This window comes from Moschus berezovskii, chromosome 9 (genome assembly GCF_049115385.1).
Source record: "Moschus berezovskii isolate FMDL1 chromosome 9, NW_MosBer_1.0, whole genome shotgun sequence".
Taxonomy (NCBI): Eukaryota; Metazoa; Chordata; class Mammalia; order Artiodactyla; family Moschidae; genus Moschus; species Moschus berezovskii.
In genome coordinates, this window is record NC_142468.1 from 85,394,183 (window position 1) to 85,421,209 (window position 27,027).

General features: G+C 41.9%; 1 long non-coding RNA gene across 2 annotated transcripts; it reads right to left on the reverse strand.

Moving 5' to 3' along the window:
- Positions 1-27,027, reverse strand: LOC148776604 (uncharacterized). 2 transcript variants are annotated; one of them, XR_016038269.1, is made up of 9 exons: positions 26,785-27,027; positions 24,437-24,586; positions 24,263-24,317; positions 23,671-23,786; positions 19,366-20,505; positions 18,143-18,248; positions 15,061-15,135; positions 12,649-12,983; positions 1-2,385 (listed from the first exon to the last, which is right to left on the reverse strand). It is a non-coding gene; the product is annotated as an uncharacterized LOC148776604 (long non-coding RNA). The 2 variants fall into 2 exon arrangements; XR_016038268.1 differs by lacking the exon at positions 1-2,385 and adding an exon at positions 8,378-12,321.

Genomic DNA, 27,027 nt, shown 5'->3' on the forward strand with positions numbered 1-27,027 from the left:
CACAGTGAGGTAAGGGCCAGAGGCTGGCCTTCCCCCCAGGGCCCTCCACTCTGTTCCCCGGCCTTGGGCCAGTAGGTGAGCTGGGGGACCCAGGGAACAGGCTAGGGGCTGTGTCCTGCAGGGCTCCAGCCCACTGGTGGAGTCCAGGCCTCGAGCAGTGGTGAACCTCTTCCCGTCCCTGTCTCTGCGACCTGCTGTCTGCCTGGGTCACAGTCTGTGGGACCTGCCCCCGCCTCTCCACACACACCTTTGAATGGCCTGAGGAGCCTGAGGGGCAGTTGGGTTGGGTGCCTGGCTCCTTTGGTTGATGACAGCAGGGCAGGATCTGGGGACCTGGGCTTGAGGGAGCTACCAGCTGAGATCTGCCTCCTCTCAATCAGGACCTGGACCTTGGAGGATGACAGGTGTGCCTCGGGACCTTGCTGTTTCTTTTCAGAACAAAGAATAATATTTGTCTGATAGAGATTTACAGGAGTAGCATTACCTGACCTCAAGAACAAAGGGTGTGACACCAAGAAGTTTGCAGCAACTACCCAAACCCCTCCCTCACCTTTCCTAGAAAAGGGCTTTGCTAACAGCTTTCGGGGAGTTTGGGTTTTTAAGGCATGAACCACCCATCTCCTTGCATGGCCCTGTAATAAAACTCTCTGTTCCAAACTCTGATGTCTCGGTATTGTTTGACCCCATTGTGCGTCGGGCACACAGACTTGGGTTTTCAGTAACAGAAGCAGCCTCCCCCCTGAATCCAGGGCTCGGTCAAGCCCTCTACATCTGGGATCTTCAAGATCTTGAATTCTCACTTTCTTTTCAATCTACCAGCATCAGTCTCACTCCTCTTCTTTTCCTTACATACAATGGTGTTCTGTAACCTCAGCTAAATATTAGAATCACGTGGGGAGTTGCTGCGGCTCAAGAAGACTAATCTGCCTTAATCAGTGGCATCAGGTGCTTTGGGAGAGGGACACAACCATAGTTATTGCGCAAGGTTTCCCAGTTGATTCCAATGAGTGGCCAAGGTGCAGAGTCACTCGATGCTCCACCTCCTGAGCCTCACGGGCTTTAACCACTTCCTGACCTGTACCTTCACTTCCTTCTTCTCTGCCTGGGGGCAATCCCACCCACACACTGTCTATTCCTACAAGGAAGCTGCGAACTCTGCTGGAGAAAAATCACAAAACCACCTGCTTTCTCTGGAGGACTAGTCTGACATAAGGCCCTAAGCTGGTGAGGTTTGAAGAATCCCAGAAAGAGTCATTCCTTTGGAACACACGCTTACTTCTTTAGGCAATAATCTTACCAAGGGCATGTCATCAGGAAAAGTTACAAATATAGGAACAAGACTCCGTTTACAAGTAACAGTAACTCCATGAGTTATAGTAGCAGGATGGTGTGCACTTTTTGGTCTTGTCTTGTTTGAACTTTTGTTGTGGTTGTGTTTTGTTTGGGGTTTTTGTTGTTGTCTGTCTCACTGTGTGGCATATGGGATCTTAGTTCCCCGATCAGGGAATGGAAGCTACGTGCCCTGCAGTGGAAGTGCAGGGAAATGCAGTGGAGTCTTAACCATTGGACCACCAGGGAAGTCCAGTGTGCATTTCTAGTTGAGACCTAGTCCTCCCACTCATGTTAGCAGAATAACGCAGGGATCACAGCAAAGTCAGTGCTGTATTGAGAAAAGTTATGAAAGGCTTGGAGTGGAAATAAAGAAGGACCAGTTGCTAACTAGAGACCTCTGCTCTCCCAGGGGCTGGAGAGACGAGGCTGGTTTGCCAGGTTCTATCGTGAGAAGGTCTAAGAGGAGGACCTCTCCTTTGGGGAGAAAAGACAAGGTTTGACAAGAGAGACTCTGGTCTCAGGACTGGCCTCCTTTCCAAAGTTGAGGGAAGGGAACTCAATAGAGCCATTCCAAGTTGACGGGTGTCTAAAACGAAAGAAGTTTGACACCCCAGGCCCTGTTTGCATGACTGGTGAGCACTGGTCTTGCTGATCCACCTCAGATACCAGTAGGGGAGTAAGCATGGAAGCCCAAGATGCGATGGTGGGATCAGAAGGGGGGGTGCAGTGGACACACTCGCAGGTTCCCAGTCGCTCATGATAGAGCATGAGCCCCCTCACCTTCTCCTAGACCCCAGAGTTGGGACCACAGAAGGTATACGCTTGGAGGTGGCAGGCTTGTCAAGGACCATTGAGGGGTGAAGCAGAGGGGCTCTGGGTGCAGAGGAATGCTGGGGGAGACTTCAGGCCTGGAGTCACCAGACCTCTCACAGGCTTCTTCCTGGGCCTGTTTGGACTTGAATTCCTAAAGAACGCCACCTGGAGTGAGAAGACATCTTCACCTCAGGAGACATCTCCCTTTTCTGCTTCCTCTCCACATGCTAGAAGGGTCCACTGTGGAAAAAGCAGGGCTTCTGTGAGAGAACAGTGCACCCCTACACCAGTCACATGCACAAACACACAGATTCACACACAAGTCACTGGGGCCATGAGCCTCATATGTGCTGAGAGGATGCGGAGTTTTAGATCAAACTTGAAGTTTTCAAGTGAATCAGAATCTGATTGACAGTTTGGATTCAATGTTCTCTCCTGATCCAAACAACCATGGCTGGGCCGTGAGTCATCTAATCTAATAATGGTTCCCAGGTTGCCACTCTGTGGATGAGGGAGTCAGATGTATGACAGGCAGAGACACGGTGAGTGTGGCTGACACCCCAGGGGTTGTTCTCCATGGTTGCTTTTCTTCCTAACTAGAAACTGGGAGACATGAAAAATACTAAGCTCCTGAGATGCTGAGGGATGGATGCTGCAGGTAGGGAGAAAGAAAGAAAGATGCAACAGAGAGAAGAAACTAAAAGACACACTCCTCCTACCTAAGTATGTATACATGCTAAGCTACTTCAGTTGTTTCTAAATCTTTGTAGCCTGCCCGTGGGGCTCCTCTGTCCCTGGGATTCTCCAGGCAAAAATACACAGAGTGGGTTGCCATGCCCTCCTCCAGGGGATCTTCCCAACCCAGGGATCGAAACTGCATCTCTTATGTCTCCTGCATTGGCAGGTGCATTCTTTACCACTCAGGCCACCTGGGAAGCCTCTACCTAAATATAGCCTGCCCTAAAGCCAGCCTTGACCCAGCTTGCTCCTGCTTGATTAGTTTTCTTCCTGTAACTTCCACATTTTCCACTACAGGTTTCATGGTTCATTATTTGCTTTATTTATATGACTCCCACAGAAATCGTCTTTGACTAATATATTACCAGAACAACACGTTCAGTTCAATTCAGTTCAGTCGCTCAGTTGTGTCCGACTCTTTGCGACCCATGAATCACAGCACACCAGGCCTCCCTGTCCATCACCAACTTCCGGAGTTCACTCAAACTCATGTCCATCGAGTCGGTGATGCCATCCAGCCATCTCATTCTCTGTCGTCCCCGTCTCCTCCCACCCCCAATCCCTCCTAGCATTAGACTCTTTTCCAGTGAGTCAACTCATTGCATGAGGTGGCCAGAGTATTGGAGTTTCAGCTTTAGCATCAGTTACTACGTTACAAACCAAAAGAGAGGTAAAGCCCACAGAGAAAACAAAATATCTGGAAGAACATTGAGAAGGTTAGAAAAACTAAAAAATGATTGCTAAGACACATGAAAAGAAACATGGGGAGAAAAGTATAAATACCTTAAGGGGCTAGGACAAAAAACCAGAATTCTGTCTGTCACGTCTCATGCCTGGAAAAATGAGGGTGATACACAGCGCCACCATGAAACATACGTATTATTACAGAAACGTGACTCCAGGTGACTGCCTGGAGGAACTCACCTGTCGGAAGCATGTGACTGTCAAGATGAATCAGAGCTATGGAAATTAACCAGTGGGTACACTGTGGGCAGAAATATGTTTTAGAGTGAAAGACTGTAGCCTTAGATTTGTGGGTAGGAGTAGACATGCTGGGAATGAAAACCAGAGCTAAGAAAGAGAACAAAACAAACTCCTAATTCTTCTCTTGTACAATTCAGTAGCTGGGCTTAAGTTTTTCAACAGAACAAGAGTTGGGAAGTACCAACATTACCTACAGTACTAACCCAACCTAAAGAATGGTTTAAAAGAAATTTTGCATGAGAAAGGAAGTATTATTTTGAGAGAGGGATAACTTAGGTATGGCATTGGGTTTTTTTTCTTTTTGCAGCTTGAGGCAGTTGTAAAATAACTTAATGTAGCTTTTTGCAACTGTGTATTCTACAGTGTTTTTTTCATTTGGTGAAATTTTAACTGTTAATGTTTATGGCATTGTGCTTTGTACCATTTATTAAATAAAAATTAAAAAAGAAAGGAAGTATAATTAGAACTGATGACATTTATATTAAAGGAGATTTTAAGGTATATTTCCTCAAGCATACTCAGGACTGGATTAATGGAACTAGGTAGAGTGATTAATTAACGAATCTGCTCTCCAGTACCTAGACTTTCTTTATGTTTCCAAATTTTAATAACAATATCCTTTTGAAGGATTAAGAGCAAGGAATAGGATTCAGGTCAATGTAATGAATATGTTAAAATAGCCAAAGCTTAAGCAATACAGGATGTGGGATCCCAACAATGCTGTTTTGCAATAAAGGCGAACAATCCCAGACGTCAGTCCTTCTGGCTTGCTGGTGTTGTCCTGGAGAGGATCATCAGAGCAACGAAAGTAGAGGCAGGGAGAGGGGAGCAAACAGAAGGGGATCCAAAGAAAGACCCTGGAACTGAAAGTTGGACTCTTCACCTTAGAAAGGGGAAGAATTGCCCCCTTAGTGCAGCCATACCCACCCCCAAATTGGCACAAGAAAAACTCTTGTGCCAATATGTCCTCCGTGGTCCTTTAAGCTCTCAACAAGACATGATGTCTTGGTTGCCCATTCCCACCTGGGAATTTTCAAAAATGTGAAGTGCTTTTCCCACTGGATCTAACTATTTCTATGGAATTTTTTTATTTCCTAGGACTAATTTTGTGTTATTTAGAGGGATTCTATCATATTTCTCACCCTGCAGACTGCTGGAAAAAAAAAAACTTGATGGAAAAAATGTTTAAATACACAGGAAGCTTTCTGAAAGTGAGATCTATGACTTCATTGAGTAATAAAATGGATAAAGAAATATTTTGAAAAGTACTTGGCATTGGAATTTACTAAATATTGTAACTAAAATTGTACCTTTGAGAATAACCTGTTCTGCTCACCATGTAATTCTTTTGTTTACAGATAGAGTAGTGTGTCAAAATATTTGTCAACTCATTTGTTGACTCAATAGCATTTATTGAGTGTCTAACCCTAAGTGCAGACACCATGCCAGGTGCTGGGGTGGAGGAGGGAATAAAAATAATGATAAAAATAACTACCATTTCTTGAGTGTTTATTACCTATCTCTTGAAGCCCCACAGTAACACTAGGAACTACATATTATTATTTACATTTTCCAGAATAGGACACTGAGGCTTGCCTAAAGCCACCTAGACCGAAAGGATAGAGCAGGAGTTAAGCCAGAGGTGGCCCTGTCACCTGTCATTCTTAATCACATGTGCACGCCTTCCTGCGGTAAACTAACTAGTTTAAAATCAATTCAAAATCCCCAGCAGCCAGGACATTATTGGCACATGGTAGACTCTTAATAAACATTTTCTAGATAAATTGAAACTGTGCCACCAAATTTGTGTTTTAGTTTGTTTTTATAAGAGTGTCTTATCTACTTATTCTGCTTGGTAGATGTGACTATAGTGACTATAGGTAGATTTCACTATAGTGAAAGTCACTCTGTCGTGTCCGACTCTTTATGACCCCATGGACTATACAGTCCATGGAATTCTCCAGGCCAGAATACTGGAGTGGCTAGCCTTGCCCTTCTCCAGGGGATCTTCCCAATGTAGGGATCAAACCCACATCTCCCGCATTGCAGGTGGATTCTTTGCCATCTGAGCCACCAGGGAAGCCCAGATGTGATTATAAAGAATCGTAATCTTACCAATTGCTTGTAAATATTGTGTTGGTCACCCTTAAAGACTCTTACCACAGTTTTCAACTGTGAGGCTCCTGGATAAATAGATCCTGAGGATAAATTGCGTATTTTGAAGTTTATATGGTGTAATTCCAGAGCCTAATATTCTTTTCCCTTTACGGATTATTCATGTTTTGGTCTTGACCAAAGTTGCTGGAGCTTTACAAACTAAGTAAAATTGAGCATTTCTTAATGCCACTTGCAACAACATGGATGGACCTACAGATTATCACAATAAGTGAAGTAAGTCAGACACAGAAACATAAATATCATATGAGATCACTTATATGTGGAATCTAAGAAACGATACAAATGAACTTATTTATTAAACAGAAACAGAAGCACAGATGTATGTAGAGAACAGACTGGTCATTGCCAAGGGGCGCAGGGTGGGGAGGCGACGGCACCCCATTCCAGTGCTCTTGCCTGGAGAATCCCATGGACGGAAGAGCCTGGTGGGCTGCAGTCCATGGGGTGGTGAAGAGTCGGACACGACTGAGCACCTTCACTTTCACTTTTCACTTTCATGCATTAGAGAAGGAAATGGCAACCCACTCCAGTGTTCTTGCCTGGAGAATCCCAGGGACGGGGTTATCCTGGTGGGCTGCCGTCTATGGGGTCGCACAGAGTCGGACACGACTGAAGCGACTTAGCAGCAGCAGCAGCAAATGAGTATATATAGAATGGATAAACAGCAAGCCTCTACTATACAGCACAGGGCGCTATATTCAACATCCTGTAATAATCCGTAATGGAAAAGAATATCAAAAAAGATGTGTAGATGTATAACTTAATCACTTTGCTGTACTTCAGAAACTAACACCACATTGTAAATCAACTACACTTCAACAAAATACATTTTTAAATGATAATGTTTAGCTTTTTTTAAAAACGAAAGACACTACTTGCTGTAAGAGAGAAGGACGAGGACAACTGGGTCTCATCACAGAGGAGCAGTGGGCTCGTGGTATGACCATTGAAAAGCACACCTCAAAAGCTAGTTCTGAAATAGGTTCAGATGAACGAACTTCCAATCGTAATGTGACTCCAGGACTTCTCTCTTCCGTGCACAGACAGAGCTGATTTTAAGAAAATCAGTTTCAGATCCTCACCTTGAGTTTGAAAGGACTGTTTTATACAATAGTGGTGGTTTAGTCCCTAAGTCATGTCTGATTCTTACAAGCCCATGGACTATCGCCTGCCAGGCTCCTCTGTCAGTGGGATTTCCCAGGCAAGAATACTGGAGTGGACAATAATTCTGTCTAAAAACACACCTGTGGTCCAAGTATTTGTGAGTTCTCCTCCCACCTTTCCTCTAATAATCACTCCACCTATCAAAAACAAATTTAAAGCACACCTTTCACTCATCCTAAATCTTTCTACACTGAATTGTGAAACCTGAAATTACCCTGAGATGTCAAAACATCTGAAACCCCAAACACAGGGAGATTCCTAAACACTGGTGCTGAAAAAATAAATGACTTTAATGGTTGATTAATATTTTTGCAAGTCAGCTGGTTCCTAATTCTTTGCTATTAGTGTAACTGAAGTAGGATACGTTAGCTAGCAGGACATTAATAATAATAATTCCTGGTGATATAGCATTATATAATTTCTGCTGTAAAACTTGGAAGGTGTCTAGGGGATTGAGTAGTAGTGTTATAACAAAATATTCTTTCCCACCTGCTTACTTATTTGAATAGGATTTCTCAGAATTTATGTCTATAAAAAAGTAAGTAGGCATAGAAATGATGCTAAACTCTGCCTTATCCTACCAATAAATCATATTCAAACGTGCATACATAAGCTAATTGAAAAGCCAGTTCAACTCATTTAATAAAGAAATGGATTTCTAGCAACATTTTACTTTTCATAATTACATATCAAAATTTGTCATATATTTATCTTTTGATCACCTGAACAACAGTAGTAATAATAACTCAGTCTAAAAGAAATGTTAAATATTTTGAGCTTGTTATTACAACAGAAACTGTACAAACTTACATTTAAATGTATAAACATGTCTTTGTGGTGGAAAACTTGATGGGTCTATCTACGGAAGATGTAGACATAAAAATAAATGACACTGCGAGGGGAGGAGGAGTAGAATGAGAACACAGATTTAAGGAAAAAAGACAAACTTTATAATATTTTCTACTATCTAAGGAGAGTTCATTAATGCATTTCTAAAAGGGATAAAGACAGGAATCAAACTGATTTGGTATTTTGCTTCCAATTAATATAGTTGGCTTTTTAAGGTATCAATTTATACTAAGTTAATAATGACATCCTTTGCAAATTTTAAAATATATACACTTATGATTTAAAAAATTAATAACTAGAAAATGTGTGAGAGTGTCAACTCTCTTGTTTTGTTTTTACATTATAATAGAGCAAGAGAATTAGAAAGCTGTTATATTATGGATCTATAGAGAAAGCTGAGTGCTGAAGAATTGATGCTTTTGGACTGTGGTGCTGGAGAAGACTCTTGAGAGTCCCTTGGACTGCAAGGAGATCCAACCAGTCCATCCTAAAGGAGATCAGTCCTGGGTGTTTGTTGGAAGGACTGATGCTGAAGCTGAAACTCCAATACTTTGGCCACCTGATGCAAAGAGCTGACTCATTGGAAAAGACCCTGATGCTTGGAAAGATTGAAGGCGGGAGGAGAAGGGGACAACAGAGGATGAGGTGGTTGGATGGCGTCACCGACTCGATGGACATGAGTTTGAGTAAGCTCTGGGAGTTGGTGATGGACAGGGAAGCCTGGCATGCTGCAGTCCATGGGGTCGCAAAAAGTTTGACAAGATTGAGCTACTGAACTGAACTGAATCCCACACAAATTCTAAAGAGTCTGTCTATACTCTTTTGAAATTTCTGGCCAAAGAAATGTACACAGTGTGATAGTGGGTAAAAACTGCCGTTTCAGAAAATTATCCTATTAACACAATTGGTGCTCCTAACACGTGCTACACCATCAAGCTTAATTAAAGTGGCTCTTATGAGGGATCAACATTCATAAATTCCAAGAACAAATGTGAGAGATTAACATCAAATCCCAAGTAACTTTCTTTCACTCATTCATTCAACAAACATTGAGCCCCTATCCTAGGCCAAGCCTGTGGGAGGCTCTGGGGGCCCAGCAGAACAGTCAGGGGCCTGTGTTCCCTGTCAGCTCCATGGCAGTGGGGGAAGGCCACCTGCAGACGGTTGGCGCATAATAAGATAAGCTCTGATTGTGGTTAGTGTTGAGGAAAATGAAAACCAAGGGATAACAAGTAATTGAGGAGTGGAGTTGAGGGGCACTGACTCCAACATAATGCAACTTAAGTTTCAGAGGTCTTCACCCGTGCAGGCGCAGTTCAAGCCTGGTTCCTGGGGGAACCGTGATGCTAGGCTAGTGTGAAGGCACACGCATGCACACACACCACACACCTGGAAACAAAAACATTTCTTAGAGCCCATATACAAAAAAAACCCTAATAGAGACTGCTAAAATTTTGTTGTTTTAATTTAGTCGTTAAGTCATGACCAGCTCTTTTGCAATCTCGTGGACTATAACCCACCCAGCTCCTCTGTCCATGGAATTTCCCAGGCAAGAATACTGGAGTGGGTTGCCATGCCCTCCTCCAGGGGATCTTCCTGACCCAGGGATCTTCCTGATCCAGGAATCAAACCTGCATCTCCTGCATTGGCAGGCAGATTCTTTACCACTGAACGACATGGAAAACCCTCTAAAATTTTGACAGCCCTCTAAAATTTGAAAGTCCTAAAACTTAACATGCCATTACAGATAATGAGTAGAGAAAGCAAAGAACAACTTTCTGTACTATAAATCATAAAAACACATTTCAACCAATGATATTTTACCAAAGACTGGATTATCTTCTTATTCACCAACTAGAAAATAATACCACACCATTACTGTCATATGGAGAGGTAACCAAAGAGTATATACCCAAAATTGTAGGGTAAAAACATATTATGTCAGGCAGTTAATTATTAAAATTACATGTTCTTCTTCAGGCTTTTCTGATGGCTATGGTATGTGTCAGTCTTTTTGCTTTGTTCTTTGTTGTGATTTTTTTTCTAAGTAAGTGTTTACTATTGTATGGATTTTTATATTCATAATTTTGTATTCTCTTTCTCAAGTTCGGACCTAACAAAACCCGTCTGGCCCCTGGGTGAAGCTAATTTAGATGGAAAGATCTGGAAAGCCCTTTCTGAGTTGCTGACATTGGAACAGAAACCTGAAAGAGGATGGCATTCTAGGAAAAAATAACGAGTGACAAGGCCTCCAAGGGAGACGAGCTCCTTCAGGGTCTTGGAGGCTAGGGAAGAAATTTGATTCGTTCTAAATGCAGTCATATAACCATCTGATTTATATTTAGACACAGCAACATCAATGTAAAAATATATGGACTAGTTAAAATAGCCTAAAGCCCTAATGTGTATGTATTAAAACATTTTCCCACCCATAAAAGATAGAAATCAGTACCTTCTGAGTGAAAAGCTACTGCCCCTCAGTGGTAAAAGAAGAAAAATTCAGAATAACATGATTCTAGGCTAAAGTAAAACAAAAATTCACTGGTGGTGATAATTTTATTTTTCACTAAGCAATAAACCACAATACTCAGTTTTCATATGAATTCTAATGATGAACATATAGGGACAGCACTTTACAGTGGGCTTTATTGACCTGGTTGTTACTTCCGTTCTCCCTTCCTTCATCTTTCCTTTACATGTTACCTTCCCCACTTCCTCCCCCAACCACCTTCATTCCTTCTTTCTTTGCTTCCTTTCACAAGTACTTATGAGCACCTGCTTTGTACTATGCATGTATACAGAAGTAACCAAGACAGACATTAGCTTGTGACTGAAAGGAAAACAGACATCAAACAAACAGTGTTTTAGTTGCAATTAATTGCAATTCAGTGTTTACTATAGAAAGAGAAGTTTACGATGCCATGGGAGCATCTATCAGGAGTCTACATTAGACTGGGGAGGTAGAAAAGTTCACATTGATTAAGGGGTCTCAAACTTGCTGCCTCAAGGATCCCTAGGAATTAGGGCGGTGAAAGCAGAGAGGAGGAGGCTTCCAGGCAGAAGAACAGCATCTGTGAAGGCCATGAGACGAGAAGAGTGATGTTCGAGGAAATGAAAGAAGACCAAGCCAAGAGGGAAAGAAGCTGAAGAAGAGGCAGGGGAGGGAGGGAGGAGTCCTGGGCACCTTGCTTTACACAAAGCACCTTGCAGGACAATAATAATCCACGAGAAGGATTTAGGACTTAATCCTAACAGTAATGGGAAAGTGGTGCAGGGTTAAACAAACGAATCAAAGAGGACTTTTCGTGTTGCAAGGGACAGAAACCATAGCTCCCTGTCCCCTATCCACTCAGCTCCCTGAACCAGAGATAGCCAATAATTCTAGGGTTTTATAAGTCCCTTCAGGAAGAGCTATGCATACACATGCAAATACGTCTGTTAATCTTATCATCATTTAAATAATTTGTGGTTGCATACTGGATACACTGCCCTGAATCTTGTTTTTCTGACTAACAATGTATCTTAGCAATTATCCCCTATCAGTGGATATAGAGCTGCCTCATCTTTTTCGTCCTCTGGATTAGATTGTCTGTTGCATGAATGGACCATTATTTATTTAACTAGTTTCCTATTGGTGGACATTTAGGTCATTTCAAGGCTTTTACTACGGCACACAAGACCACGGTGAATGTTCCTACCTGTAGCATTGCCACATGTGAGAGAATGACTGTCAAGATAAATTCCTAGAAATAGAATTCCTGGGTCAAAGAGTATGTTCATTTGGAATTTTGATAGATATTGCCAAAGTGCCTTCCCTAGGAGTAATATTAAGATATACAACTAACAAAGTATTGACAGTATGTGTACAACATACACAAGGATATGGCAGATGAAAAGGTGGTACCGCAGTAGTGTTAATTTGTACTTTTTATTAAAAGTGAGCTTGGGCACCCTTTGGAGAAGGCAATGGCAAGCCACTCCAGTACTCTTGCCTGGAAAATCCCATGGACGGAGGAGCCTGGTGGGCTGCAGTCCATGGGGTCGCGAAGAGTCGGACACGACTGAGCGACTTCACTTTCACTTTTCACTTTCATGCATTGGAGAAGGAAATGGCGACCAACTCCAGTACTCTTGCCTGGAGAATCCCAGGGATGGCAGAGCCTGGTGGGCTGCCGTCTATGGGGTCGCACAGAGTCGGACACAACTGAAGTGACTTAGCAGCAGCAGCAGCAGGGCACCCTTAGATCTGATTAAGATCTAATGCTTGAGATGAATTAAAAATTATCTAGTTAGTCAGACACCAAAGACTTAGAGCTAAAAATGACATTTCATTCATTCAACAAGTAGCTTTTTGAAAAACAATTCTGCTTTAGGCACACTCATATCATAGGCTCTGATAAAACCAAGATGGATGAAACTTGATCCTGACCCAGATGAGCTCAAGTCTACTGAGGGATGTGAAAACATATAATTAAATATAATATGTCTTTTTTTAAAAAGAGAGAGAAAGGAATGCAAAAACAGATCACAGAGAATAGCATCTAATGCTTATGTGCCAACCATTCACATATGTTTTCTTGGAATACTTACTTCTTTATTATTTTCGGCTGTGCTGGGTCTTTGTTGCTGCATGGGTGTTTCTCTAGTTGTGGCAGGTGGAGGCTACTCTCTAGTTGAGGTGGGTGGGCTTCTCATTGCAGTGGTCTCTCTTGTTGCAGAGTACAGGCTCTAGGGCACATGAGCTTCAGTAGTTGCAGCACATGGGCCCCGTTGTTGCAGCTCCCAGGCTCTGGAGCACAGGCTCAAAGCTACGGCCCAGGGGCTTGTTTACTCCGTAGCATGTAGGATCTTCCCAGATCAGAGATCCAACCTATGTCTCTTGTGTTAGCAGGCAGATTCTTTACCACTGAGCCACCAGGGAAGACCTAGAATATTTAATTTTTAAAAGACAGAGAGTTGGGGGAAGGAGGTAATTAATATTTTTTCATTTTTTTAAAGCCTTGGATGTCCTTTAAAACTTGGCTCTGTGTATCAGCAAAAATACCCACAATTGCTTTAGCAGAACTGGGATTATTTTTCAGACATAAAGATATGCCTGACATTGTGGTTAAGACCCCCTGCATGGAAACATCATATGGGTGGCACAGAGGGAAGGTGTCTCAGCACACTATTGTGTCATCTTCAAAGCCAAGGTCCCAATCAGTTTCACATAGGGAACCCCAGTTCGCCCAGGGTCCCCACCCACCGAGCCCCACCCCAGCCAGGTTCAATCACGATGTGTTCGGAAAGGTGGTTTTTGTCTTCAAGGAACTTTTGGATGAAAATCAACCTTCTGTCATTAGTTTTATCCTTAGAAAAAGAAACTTTGGCACTTAAATACTTTTAAATGTTTTCAAATCTGTTTCCTCTTTCTGGTCTTTACTTAATAGTAAATTATATACTCAGTAAAACTCAGGGCAAAATAGGGCTGGAAACGAAACAGACTCTCAGCTTCCCAAGGGCACAGCAGAGTCACAAGGGGGAGAGCTGCCAGCAGAAAGAGCGGTGAGAACCTTTCCATCCCACCTTTGGCTTCTCCAAGTCACCGAGATTGGGGGCTGAGGATTTAAAGGCACCAAGAGGGCACTTGTTGGGGCCCAACACTCGCGTGCTCAGTGGCCACCAGTCTTTCCTGGTGCTGCGGTGCGGACTTGGGTCACAGGGGAACGTGTGGGTGCAGGTGGGCACTGTACCTGGCTCTGTGCATCTTGGACCTGCACCCAAGGCTATGGGGTCCCCAGCTGTGTACTTCTTTTATCTATGGGCTCTGTACACTTATCCCCAGAAAATGTACTGTAAGGCCTTTCTGCCAGGATTAACTGAGTGTCCGAAAAAGCCAAGTATTTTAGACATTTTCCTATTTTTCTGTGAAATTATTCTTGCCTGGAGAATAACATGGACCAAGAAGTCTGGTGGGCTATGGTCCATAGGGTTGCAAAGAGGCAGACACTACTGAAGTGATTTAACACACACGCTACCTCAACCATACCTCCTTCAGGACATTCTTCACAAATCATCATGAACATTCTAGAAAGCTTAAGGTTTCCTATAGACAAGTCTCAGGTAAGATTGATATTCATATCAGTCTTGACAAGGATTCTAGCCAATGGAAGAAGCCCTTCTCCTGTAATACACGAATGGCAAGTTTTACTCCTGTTATTTTCATAATCTCCTAGGATTGTTCATCCCATTACTTTAGTCATGCCCACAAACAGTGTGGGGTTGGGCCTATCATTGCCATTTAACCAATTTGGAACCATTTTTCCTTCCCAGTGATCCATAGTGTATGGAAACAAGTATAAATGTGAAGCTGGAAAATCTGAATCTCCTACTTCATTCATTCATTTAACAGATATTTACCAAATACAACAATACGTCAGGCACTGTTCTACAGACTGAAGCTATGGAGGTAAAAGTTCATGATCTCCACTTCTCTCTAAGAGGTTGCTATTTAGGAAAAGGAGATAAATATTCAGTTCAGTTCAGTCACTCAGTCGTGTTCGACTCTTTGCGACCCCATGAATCACAGCACGCCAGGCCTCCCTGTCCATCACCAACTCCTATAGTTCACTCAAACTCATGTCCATCGAGTCGGTGATGCCATCCAGCCATCTCATTCTCTGTTGTCCCCGTCTCCTCCTACCCGCAATCCCTCCTAGCATCAGACTCTTTTCCAGTGAGTCAACTCGTCGCATGAGGTGGCCAAAGTATTGGTGTTTCAGCTTTAGCATCAGTCCTTCCATATTAAGTGACTACAATAAAATGTCAGTCTTGCTGGGGTACAATGGGCCCCAAAGAAGGGAGAAGTCAATTCCCTGTGTGGAGTAAGGAGGAAAGTTTCACAGAGGAAAGGATTCCAACTGTTTTGGAAGAATAGTGAAGATAGAATGGGAAAGGGCATTTCAGGAAGAGATAGCATGAAAGTAAAATAATAAGCAAAGTAATTAAAAATAAAAAAAGTACCTTGTATAAGAGTGCCTGGGCAGCTCAGCTAGTAAAGCATCAGACTTTTAATCCAAGGGTCCAGGGTTCAAGTTCCTATTCAGGTACCAAGAATAAATAAATAAGTATATAAGGCACTTCTGCTATACACCACTTTATAAAGGTAAAATCATTATTCATTAGCAAATACTCTTGCTGTCCTCGGCTTCCTGGGGGTCTCAGTGGTAAAGAATCCACCTGCAAGGCAGGAGACACGGGTTCAACCCCTTGGTTAGGAAGATCCCCTGGAGAAGGACATGGCAACCCAGTCTACTGTTTTTGCCAGGAAAATCATATGGACAGAGGAGCCTGGTGGGCTACACTTCATGAGATCGCAGAGTTGGACATGACTAAAGCAACTGAGCACGCAGACATGCATGCTGTCCTTAATTATGTGCCAGATTGCATATAGGTGCTAAGAATAGAAAGGTGAACAAGGTAATTTTGTTTTTTACCTTTAAGCTTTAAAGAAGTAGAAATACATAAAGGATAGAATTTCATAGAGGGATACATGTGATGAAGAACGGAAACCAGTAAGGAGATAACTGGTGGTGGGATCTCTGAAGAGGTGGCACAAAAACAGAGACCTGCATGAAGACAACACATGGTGAGTGGGGCGAGGAGCATCTCCAGCAGGAAGAGCAGACGTGCAAAGGCCCTGAGGCAGAAGTTAACTCAGTGAGTCTAGGAACAGCAAGGGGGCCAGTGCGGCTGGACAGGGTAAGTGAGGAGGGAGAGATAAGTAGGTGCAAGTAGAAGCTTATGTAGGAGTTTAGCTTTCCTTCTAGGTACAAAAACTGTCACCTGAAGGTTTTAAGTAGGAAAGGATATGATATACTCAGGTTTTTAAAAAAATATTCAGACTAGCTTCACAATGAATGGTCTAGAGCAGCAGTTCCCAACCATTCTGGTACCAGGGACTGGTTTTGTGGAAGACAGTTTTTCCATATGGCACAGGGAAGGAGGCGGGGATGATGTCAGGATGGCTCAAGTGCATTGCATTTACTGTGCACATTATCTTCATTATTATTACATCAGCTCCACCTCAGATCATCAGGCAGGAAATCCCAGAGGTTAGGGACCCCTCGTCGAGAGGAAGCAGGGATGAAGGTCATCACAGATACCATAGGGACTTTCTATCAAACCATGCTGCTGCTGCTGCTGCTGCATCACTTCAGTCGCGTCCAACTCTGTGTGACCCCATAGATGGAAGCCCACCAGGGTCCCCCGTCCCTGGGATTCTCCAGGCAAGAACATTGGAGTGGGTTGCCATTTCCTTCTCCAATGTGTGAAAGTGAAAAGTGAAAGTGAAGTCGCTCAGTCATGTCCAACACTTAGCGACCCCACGGACTGCAGCCAAACCATGAGTCAGATTGAAAACTGAATTGTCGTCCTTTCCTAACTTAAACCCCTGTATTGCCCAACTAGTTTAATCATCACATCTCTATCAGCTAGGATCCGGTTAGAAAAATAGAACTTATATTAATTAATTCCACTGAGGGGAACTGGTTACAAACAGATCAGAAAAGCTGAAAGAGAAAACAGAGGAAGGTGAGGCAACCCAGAGAGAGGTTAGAGCAGCAGGAAGCCTCAGTGCAGAGAAGGTGGGGCTCGGGAGCCCGCGAGCAAGGATGCCAGGTGGGAGCTGGGACCCGGGACCACGGCAGGAGCTGGATGTAGCAAGGAGACTCAGCCATGGCAGCTGATGCTGTGGGGACAGGGGAGAGGGGAGAACAGGCTGGGCTTCTCCCCTCCTCCCACCTCTGACCCAACCAGAAGCCAAGAGGAAAGGGAGCCGGGCACAGTAGTTTGAGGGGGTCGGTTACCCAAGATGACAAGCAAGGAAGGGCAGGGAAGGGATCCGAGAGCAATCTGAACACTACGTGACTGGCACACAACCAACCGGTGACAGTCCCAGAATTTTAGAAACAACCATTTAGTCATTATGACCTGTCAATTCATCTCCCAAAGCCTCTCTTCTCTATCCCAAAGTCACTGCCCCAGTTCAAGCCTTACCCTCTCTCACTTGGACAACAGAAATGGGTTTATAACTTATTTCCCTGCCTCTACTCTCTCCCACTCAAAAATGCCCTCCACAGGAATAGACCTACAGATTGCATTTGTAAACAAAGTTGATGGTGTCCCAATCTTGACACTCAGCTGAAATCTAGTTCCCAGAGGGCAGCCTCAGAGCCTCTGACAGTCTGGCTCCAGAATACCTTTCACCCACATCTTCCTATAAAGAAACTGTGTTTTAGCCACAAAAGGAGAGCTTGAGACTTCCCAAGCATGACATGTTCTTTCCTGCTCACATTCCTTGTTCACACTAGTTGGAATTCTCTTTTCAAAATCCTTTCTTCCTCCTGGAATCCTTTAAATCCTAAAAGTTACTTCCTAAATGAAAACTTGCTTCACACTGCCAGATAAAATGAATTACTTTCCTTTGCTGTATTCCAATCTCAAGTTGTTTGTACTGCTTTTAGAGTTCATACATCATGTGTATACTGCTGATGAAGAGTACTCTTTACACTGTATTCCAATTCATTTTAGCAGTATCAGTAATTTCCTTCATCATGAGTCCATAACCTGTTTTTATAAAAAGGTGTATTGGCACACAGCTATGCCCAGCCTTTGACTTACTGTCTGTGGCTGCCTTCGCACTACATCATGAAATGTTAATTGAATTGTGTAGAAAGTTGACTACTGTGAAACAGACTGGATAGCCCCCCAAAACTGAGATATTTATCTGGTCCTTTACAGAAAAAGTTTGCCAACTCCTGTCCTCGATGTTTCCTTCAAGGGATTCCTAGAACTTGACCCCAAAATTGGCACATAATAGGTGCTCTATAAATGTTAATCAAATTGTCTAGAAAGATAACAAATGTGTAGGCTCAAGAATAAGAGAATACTACCCAGACATAAAAAAGAAGAAATCATGCCATTTACAGCAACATGGTTGGAAGTAGAGATTATCACACTAAGCAAAATAAGTCAGAAGGGAAAGCTAGATACCATATGATATGACTTGTACGTGGAATCTAAAGTATGATACAGATGAACTTACCCATGAAAAGGAAACAGGCTCACAGACAGAGAACAGACTTGTGGTGGCCCAGGCAGAGGGAGGTCGGGGAGGGATGGACTGCAAGTTTGGCATTAGCAGGTGCAAGCTGTTATGGAGAGAAAGGATAAACAACAAGGTCAAACTGTACAACAGAGGGAACTATATTCAGTGTCCTGTAATAAACCACAATGGAAGAGAATTTAAAAAAAAAGAATAAGAGAAAAGTCCAGGAATAAAAGGAAAGCCTTATTTTAAAATATTAACACAAAAGCCATGGGGAAAAGGGAGCCTGTCTTCATGTCAACAAAGAACTTACATTTTTCCCAGCTTTATTGAGATATTATTAATGTGTAACATTATGGAAGCTTAAGGTGTATAATGGAAGGATTTGATACTTGCATATATTGCAAACTATTTCCCACAATAGGGTTGGTTAACACATCCTTCACCTCACATAACTACCATTTTGTGGTCGTTATGTTGAGAACATTTAAGGAAAATGCTCCTGGTGTATTTGAATCAAAAGAACACAAAGGAATGATTCTCTAACTGCAGGTAAAGAAGTTCAGTTTGGACTTTCCTTCCTTTGAAAAAGGAAAAGCTTGTGAATTTTTCTGTTTCAGTAGAAAAGAAAATCTGGAATTCTGGAAGATTAAAGTAGGCATTCTGTGTTGCATATGACCTAAATTGGGTCAGGCTTATGCCTCTGAGAGACCCTCTAGCTTGTGAGTCTATGAGTAAAGGCATGCATGTGTTTTTTTTTTTATTACTTTTTTTTTTTGAGAATTCAACTACTTTTATTTATTTATTTTTTCATTGGAGGCTAATTATTTTACAATATTATATTGGTTGGTTCTGCCACACATTGACATGAACCCGCCCCGGGTGAACATGAGTTCCCCTCCCGAACCCCCCTCCCACCTCCCTCCTCCCTTTATCCTCCCTCTGGGTCATCCCGTATGGTAGATCCTGGGAGTTTCCAGTGTCGGTCTAAGGAGGGGACGGGTGAGCCCTGCAGTGGCAGCAGGAAAGGTCTCTTTGTCTTTCCTTTCAATGTTTAGATAAGTAATCTGAAAATTACATTAACAAAATATTTTGCATGAACCTAAAAATAACTCAGCTGAGCACACTCAAAGTCTTTGTGGTTGTTTTACATGCTAACGTTAATTATGCCTACATGCAAAATTGACTGGTAAAAGATTTTACTGTCAGGTAACAAATACCTCAGACTGTGGCCTTGTGTTCCATGTGGTGGTGTTGAGGGCAGCATATGATTTTATTAAAACTGAAAAAATAATTCCTCATCACTACTAGTTAAGAATTCAAAGATTCAACATCAAAAATTGAATTCTGGAGGAATCTATCTACAGGCAGATCCTTCACAGTGAGGAGAAACTCTATCCACTGGGGAAGAAAAAAGTATTAAAATACAATCAGTAAGGGGGGAAGCTCTGCATCATATACAACAAACAATGGCTATTCTTTATAGACAAATAGCTTATGCATAGATTTGTTTTTAAATGTTGTTGCTAATAGTTGTTTTTTAAGTACTATAAGTAACAATTCTCATTCATTTGCTGATAGGAACACAAAATGGTACAACCACTTTGAAGGACAGTTTAGCAGTTTCTTACAGAACTAGGCCTACTCTTGAGGGGGTGGAGGTGAATTAGGAGTTTGGGATTAATCATACACACTGCTATATATAAAATAGATAACCAACAAGGACCTACTGCATAGCACAGGGAATGACACTCAACGACTTGTAATAATCTATAAGGGAAAAGAAAAAAGACACACATATATCTGAATCACCTCGCTGTACAACTGAAACTAATACAACGTTGATTGTAAATCAACTATATTTCAATAAAAACATTTAAAAAAAAAAAGGAAAAGAAACTAAACCTACTCTTAACCATATGATCTGGCAGTCAGGCTCCTTAGCATTAGCTGAAAACCAAATTAGCTGAAAATCATGTCCACGCAAAAACCAGAACACGAGTTCATAATTGCCAAAACTTAGAAATAACCAAGATGTTCTTCAGTCTGTGAATAAACAAAGCATGGCACATCTGTATGATTGTGTATTATTCAACCTTAAAAAGAAATGAGTTCTCAAGCCACGAAAAAACATAGAGGACTCTTAATCATAAATGCATATTGCTGAGTCAAAGAAGCCAGTTTGAAAAGACTATCTACTAGATGATTCCAATTATGTGACACCATGGAAAACCAAAACTAGAGCCAATAAAAAAGATCAGTGGTAAACTTCCCTGATGGTCCAGTGGGTCCAGACTCCACATTTCTACAGCAGGAGGTGCAGATTCAATCAGTCCCTAGTCAGGGAAGTTCCACATGCCCTGAGAACAAAGGAACAAATCAGGAAAGGAATATTCAACCACTCACTGGCAGATAAGGTGGGTGCGAGCAAGAACCCTAAGGAAGAATCACAGCCTTTTCACCTATGCTGGCTATTAAAGCTTAGGTTTTGGGAATTTCCTGGTGGTTCAGTGCTTAGGACATGGTGTTTCAGTGCCAGGTTGGGTTCAATCCCTGGTCAGGGAACTAAGATCCCACAAGCCCTGCCGCACAGCCAAAAATGAAAATAAATAAATATATAAATATAGCGTACTGGACTTCCCTGGAGGTGCAGTGGTTAAGAATCCACCTTCCCATGCAGGGGTCACAGGTTCAATTCCTGATCGGGGAACTAAGATCCCACATGCCATGGGGCAACTAATCCCACACCACAACTATTGAGCTCGAGTGCTGCAAAATACAGAGCCCATGAGCCGCAACTAGAGAGGAGACACGCCACAACGAAGATCCTGCATGCCACAACTGAGATGCAGTGCAGCCAAACACAAAGCAAATAAACACAAATAAATGAGGTTTATCTTTTGAAGGAATGTAAACCCACTGACATAGAATGAAAACAAGCACTTTTAACTCACTAAAAGCCAGTAGGGTTGCTTTAGATTAATTTAGTCTTCACATAAAAAAAATCCTCATACTATCTTAGATTGAAAGCACATCTCTGATCATTTTCATCGGTTTTTTTTGCCAACACAGAATTTAATTTGCTCTATAGACACTTGCATTTTACCTGTCCTCTCCATATGTACTATCCGCTTTCCAAGAAGATAGCTAAAGGTTGATTTTTGTTAAGGATTTTAAAAATACCTTTCAAGCCTTTTTGGTTAACTTTTCAAAACCCCAGGAGGATCCACCTATGTGGCATAATTTTAGGGACATTTCTGCCCAATTCATAAGTTTGTCCACCTGCTCTAAAACCAGAAAGACCTTGCTCAGGAAACAAAGAGCTTTATTCTGTACTTAGACAAGGCTCAAAGGCACATCCCCAGAGGAAAGCAAAGCATCTATTTAAATCCAATTGAAAATAATCTCTTCCCAGGTGCTCTCATCTCTATTCAATTCCTTCATTACTATCCAAACAGAGATGACTCACAAATTCACACCTCCAGCCCAAGCCTCAGTCTCCTCAGGCTTCAAACCTGATTATACAGCTGGCAAGTTTGTCCTCTTAGGATTCTTGAAGGTGCCCAAGCTTAACGAATTCAAGCTCTCATCATTCCCCATACCCACCAATACTCCTAACCTGGTTTTCTTCCTTAGTTCCCATCTCAATGAACTAGTCATCCAGTAGAGCCAACGTGAAAGCCAGAAGTGACCTCCCTTCACCTCCATGCCCAAACTATCCCCCAATTTTGTCAAAACTGTCTGTTCCTCTACATCTTCTTCATCTTCTTTACCCAAACTTTTGTCTGTTTTGATAGCCTCCTAACAAGTCTACCTGTATCCCTTCTAACCCCAAACAAACGTATTCACCATATTACAGCAAAAGCAAAAATGTAATATGTACTATGCCCCTTTGTTGTTGTTTTTCCGTCGCTAAGTCAAGTCCACCTCTTTGTGACCCCATGGACTGCAGCATGCCAGGCTTCCCTGTCTTTCACTGTCTCCTGGAGCTTGCTCAAACTCATGGCCATTGAGTCGGTGATGCCACCCAACCGTCTCATCCTCTGTCGCCCCCTTCTCCTCCTGCCCTCAATCTTTCCCAGCATCAGGGTCTTTTCCAGTGAGGCGGCTCTTCATCAGGTAGCCAAACTATACCCCTTTGACCCTTCACTATTACAGAGTCATTTTCCTGACTTGAATCACTCTTCCCTTCTTGATAACTCTGACTCCCTCACATTTCTGTTCAAGTATCATTTTACAGGGAAGCTTCCTTTGGCTTTTATGACCAGATCTAGTCCCCTGTCTCCTAGCAATTTGCATATCTCTTTCACAGCTATCCTCAAGTTGTTACCTTACATTTATTTATTTTGTTATATTGTGTCTCTCACTAGCTTCTCTCATGGCTTCACAAAGGCTTGAATTTGTCTAATTTTTTTCTCCCTCTTGTATCCAAACAAATAGCATAGTGACGGGTACACAGTAGTTGCTCATGACATATTCACTGGGTAAATAAATGCATAACTAAAATATAAACAACCAATAAAATTATTTCCCCAAAATAAAGTTTTTATGATAGATGCCAACCAGGAGGAGAATGAAAAAAAGAAAAAATGCCTGCCACATAATAGGTACACAATTTTATAAAAATTCACCTACTTTAAAACTTTCATAGAGCCACTATCTACAGCCTGTTACTCTATGCATTCATGGTAAGCAGAACTAAAGCAACACAATTTGCTTCCAGGATGCTAAGAATGAAGTGTTTTTGTCTGTTTCTCCTTCCCAAACATGCTTTGCTTTGTATAAACTGATTGTGACTACACAAAATAGATCAGGCCAAATGCAGGAAAGAGTTGCAAGGATTTCCATTTTATAAGTTGGGCACTATGCCTGGAAGGGATGAAATTTAGGTCTTCCTGTTAAATGGGTACCCAGCTGCCTAGTCTTAAGACTCAGGTAAAGAATATCTACTAGAAAGAGAATCATCCCTAAATATGGGCCAGAGAATTCAAGATTTCAAGGATAGCTTCCTCAGTGTGTTAGTGAGACACTCAAAGGGACAGAAGATGAAGTGCCTCCATGAGTTCAGTTAAGGACACAGCCCAGTAAGGAAAAGCTGCGGGGCTTATGATTGTTTTATAAAACAGTGTGAAGAGAACTGTTTGGCACTCGTTTGCACATGACAGGCTCACAATAATTCATTTCTTTAAATATGAAGCCCAAGTCACCCCGTCTAAAATTATGTTTCCTACTAACATTGCTTAGTAACTATACAGAGGAATGAGCACTGGCCTGGAGGCAGCATCCGCATACCTCCTGAGATAATGACACTCCCTCACCTTTACAAGAATCCTGCTCAAGACGCTTGGGTTCTTGTCCCATTTCTCTGGCACTAATTAGCTCCAAGGCTCTCACACAGTCTCAGTTCTTCACATATAAAATGAGAAGGCTGTATTTTTTTTAAGGCTTTAAACTTCCTTCCAGCTCTAAATTCTTTGATTTCTTCCTGAATCTCTGCCAGTGGATTGGAGTGTTAAGTCACCTACTTGGTCTCCGGAGTCGCCGGAGCGTTAGTGTAGAGGCTCCCTGTTCTTTGAGAGGGTTGGTTCACAGGAGGAATTTACTGGAAGGACTGATGCTGAAGCTCCAATCCTTTGGCCACCTGATGCGAAGAGCCAACTCATTAGAAAAGACCCTGATGCTGGGAAAGATTGAGGGCCGAAGGAGAAGGGGGTGGCGGAGGATGGGATGGTTGGATAGCATCAGCGACACAATGGGGGTGAATCTGAGCAAACTCCAGGAGAGAGTGAAGGACGGGGAAGCCTGACACGCTGTAGTCTATGGCATTGCAGAGTCAGACACAGCTTGGTGACTGAACACCACCCCAGGCAAAGTGAGCAGAGGAGAAAGCTGCTCTTTCCTCACAGGAACGCAAGCAGCCGGCAACCTGGGCTGACTGGGGGCTGGGGTGGGAGGAAGAGGCAGGCCGGGCTCAGCCGCCAGGACGGTGAGCAGGAATTTTTCCCCCAGGAGGCACGGGCCAGGCTTCCCTTAGCCACTGCTCTAATCTCAGGAGGTCCGCCACTGGCTTCACAGGCCCCCCCTCCCCCACCTGCAGCTGTGCCTCGCAGGACTCACTCGAAGAGTATCAAGTCTTCCACAGCATATTGTCATGTTTACTGAGCAGCTGTACCTGCATTTAAAGAAAAAGAACATGTGTCCTCTCCAGTGACCCTCTGGCAGGGTTATGCTACAACAAAAAATATCTGAAGCAAAGGACATTTTCAAAGAAGAGGCATAAATTCAAGCTACCTGAATCACTTTGTGTTTCTGTCCCCAGCAGAGAAGAGAGACATTCCTTCTTTTATTTTCCCAAATGGAGTCTTGTCTCATTCAAGGCTTTACCATGGGCAAGAAGATCAATGTCCACTTCTATAGGAAAGTTTTGTTTGTTCAACTAACCTACCAGAAGAAGACTCTAAGTTCAGTTTCTTTGCCTTGTTTTATAGACGATAAATATACTGCCTTGCTTAGGATACATTTTTCACAATGTAACCCAAAATACTACATGTCAAAATAATTTTCAAATTTCCTTCTTATAAACATACAATCTGAAATGTAGCAAGATGTTGTCAAAGTATAATTTGCTTAAGAATAATATTTTAAATTGAGATTTATTCTTGGCTATACTATACATTTGTCACTTCTTAGATAAACTTTTTTTTGTTAACTCCCTTCTGAATTATGTTTGTCAACTCCCTTCTGTTTTATTTGAATCAAAAAATTGACTTTCATCTTAAACAGATACGACAAAAGGAATTTTTCTGTTTTGAAAAGTCAAACTCATTCTTTTACTGTCCTCTCCTACAACCTTACTTTGGGTATTTTTAGCCTAAGCCAATCTTTCAATATTTACTTTATATGTGTAAATAACACATGTTCCTTTTAGAAATGCTACCTACATTCCAAAAAAGCAGTGACTCTGATCGCTTACTGCTGTCATTCAAGTCCTAAGTGTTCTAATTCAAGTTCCTGGGTGACTGGAGACACCACCCTCATCCTATTGGATTCATTATGAATAACAGAAGAATAATGACACTTGTAATTACTGAGAGATAGCTTGCCATCCTCTTTGAAGTTCCCCAAAGCAAGATGCCCCAAAGGTATGCTCAGAATTATTTGTTGGTGAGATTATTTTAGCTTACTCAAAACAAAATGGCATTTTTTTCCTTTATTTAACTTGAGTTACAATATTTCTCAAACACAGAGTATAAAGACTCATACATGTAAATACATGAGCTATTTGCATGACGGTGCCATCATAAATAGAAGTCAACCTGTAACAACCTCTGTTTCAAGAGAATTATTGCTAATGTTGAAAATAGTCAAATCTCACCAAATAAAAATAGATTATTTTCCATATAAGGCAAATATATTGTGTGTTTCAGTGATGATGAGCCAAACGTGATCATTTCAAATTGCTTTAGATTTTGTAGAATCTAATGCCTAAAGTTCTATCTGCTTTCCAGCTTTCACATCCCCCTTACATTATAGATTAAATCTCATAATATTGTTTTGGAAGCTTTTGTCTACTTTCTTTCTGAATCTACATACTATTTTTATATAGTAAATTTGTTGACAGTTTGATGTCCTAAACTCCATGCCTATTTTCATCTATCTCCATAGTAACTACACATTCCCTACAATGTTAAACTTTAGACCAAAGACAAAAATACATAGCCAGGAAGAAATCATTTTCTAAGTATTGACTTTCTGAGCCAGTCTAGTGTGTTCGCTATGAATGCCATAGCAAACATCTTTATGTACACATCAACATCTTTATATGCATATCAACATCTTCATAATGGAATTAACTATGTCTTTTAAATTTTTGGTGGCATTTTTGGAGAACTTATATAAAGTTGATATAGAAAATTGTGTATTCTCCCAAAGGATTGCTTAAGATGCAGTGGAAAAGGCAAAATAATTGCCTAGGCTGATATCCAAAGGGAAGGCAAATTATGAGGTGAGGTGTTGTTTCCCTGTGACTTGAGCAAAACTATTTCTTCCATCAAGGGAGTAATTCCCTTTCCCAGCAAGAAACTCACTGCCACTCCCCTGAGTCACGTGCAAACTGTGCTATTAGAGATGAAACACCAAGTCACATCTACAAAAATAGTCTCATAATTTTTCAGTGTAAACATTTAATGCCACAATGATTTCATAGGTCTATGCATTCTTTTGATAGTTACAGATGACTGACTCCAAATGATATTTAGCCAAGGGACAGTAACCCTGTAAACACCTACCTTGAAGGGCTGACCACCACTGCACAGTAACACACACATTTATGTGTCAGTCTCCCCAGCACCTGTCATTATAATGCTCAGGTGCTATAACACATCAAACACTGCAACACAAGAGACTGCCAAAGGCTTACCCAAACTACAAAGCCACGCGCTTGTCGGCAAATGATTCAGATAATTACAATAAAAATGACATCAACAAGGTTCATAAACTGAAACCAATATTTAAAACTAATATTAAACTGAAACAAATGAGGTTTTATTGAGTGGAAAAAGAACATAAGATTCTGGCTTAGAATCATTGCATCCTGTAGTTGGAAAGTGCCTTAGAGGTCATATAGCTCAGCCACTCACCTGATGCAGAAATTTTGTGTACAACATTCTTAACAAGTGGCCATTCAGCCTCTCCTTTTTCATGTCTAGCTCCCGGGAGTGCACTGTTGCTATAGTCAGAAGTCACCTTGCTGAAACTTCCACTCACAGATTTCTGTCTTCTAGAGTATTTAAATCAGTTCTGCCACTCCCTATACTAGTTAGTTGGCTTTTTAAAATATATAACAATAAAAATAAAAGCAAGCATTTATTGAGTACTTACTA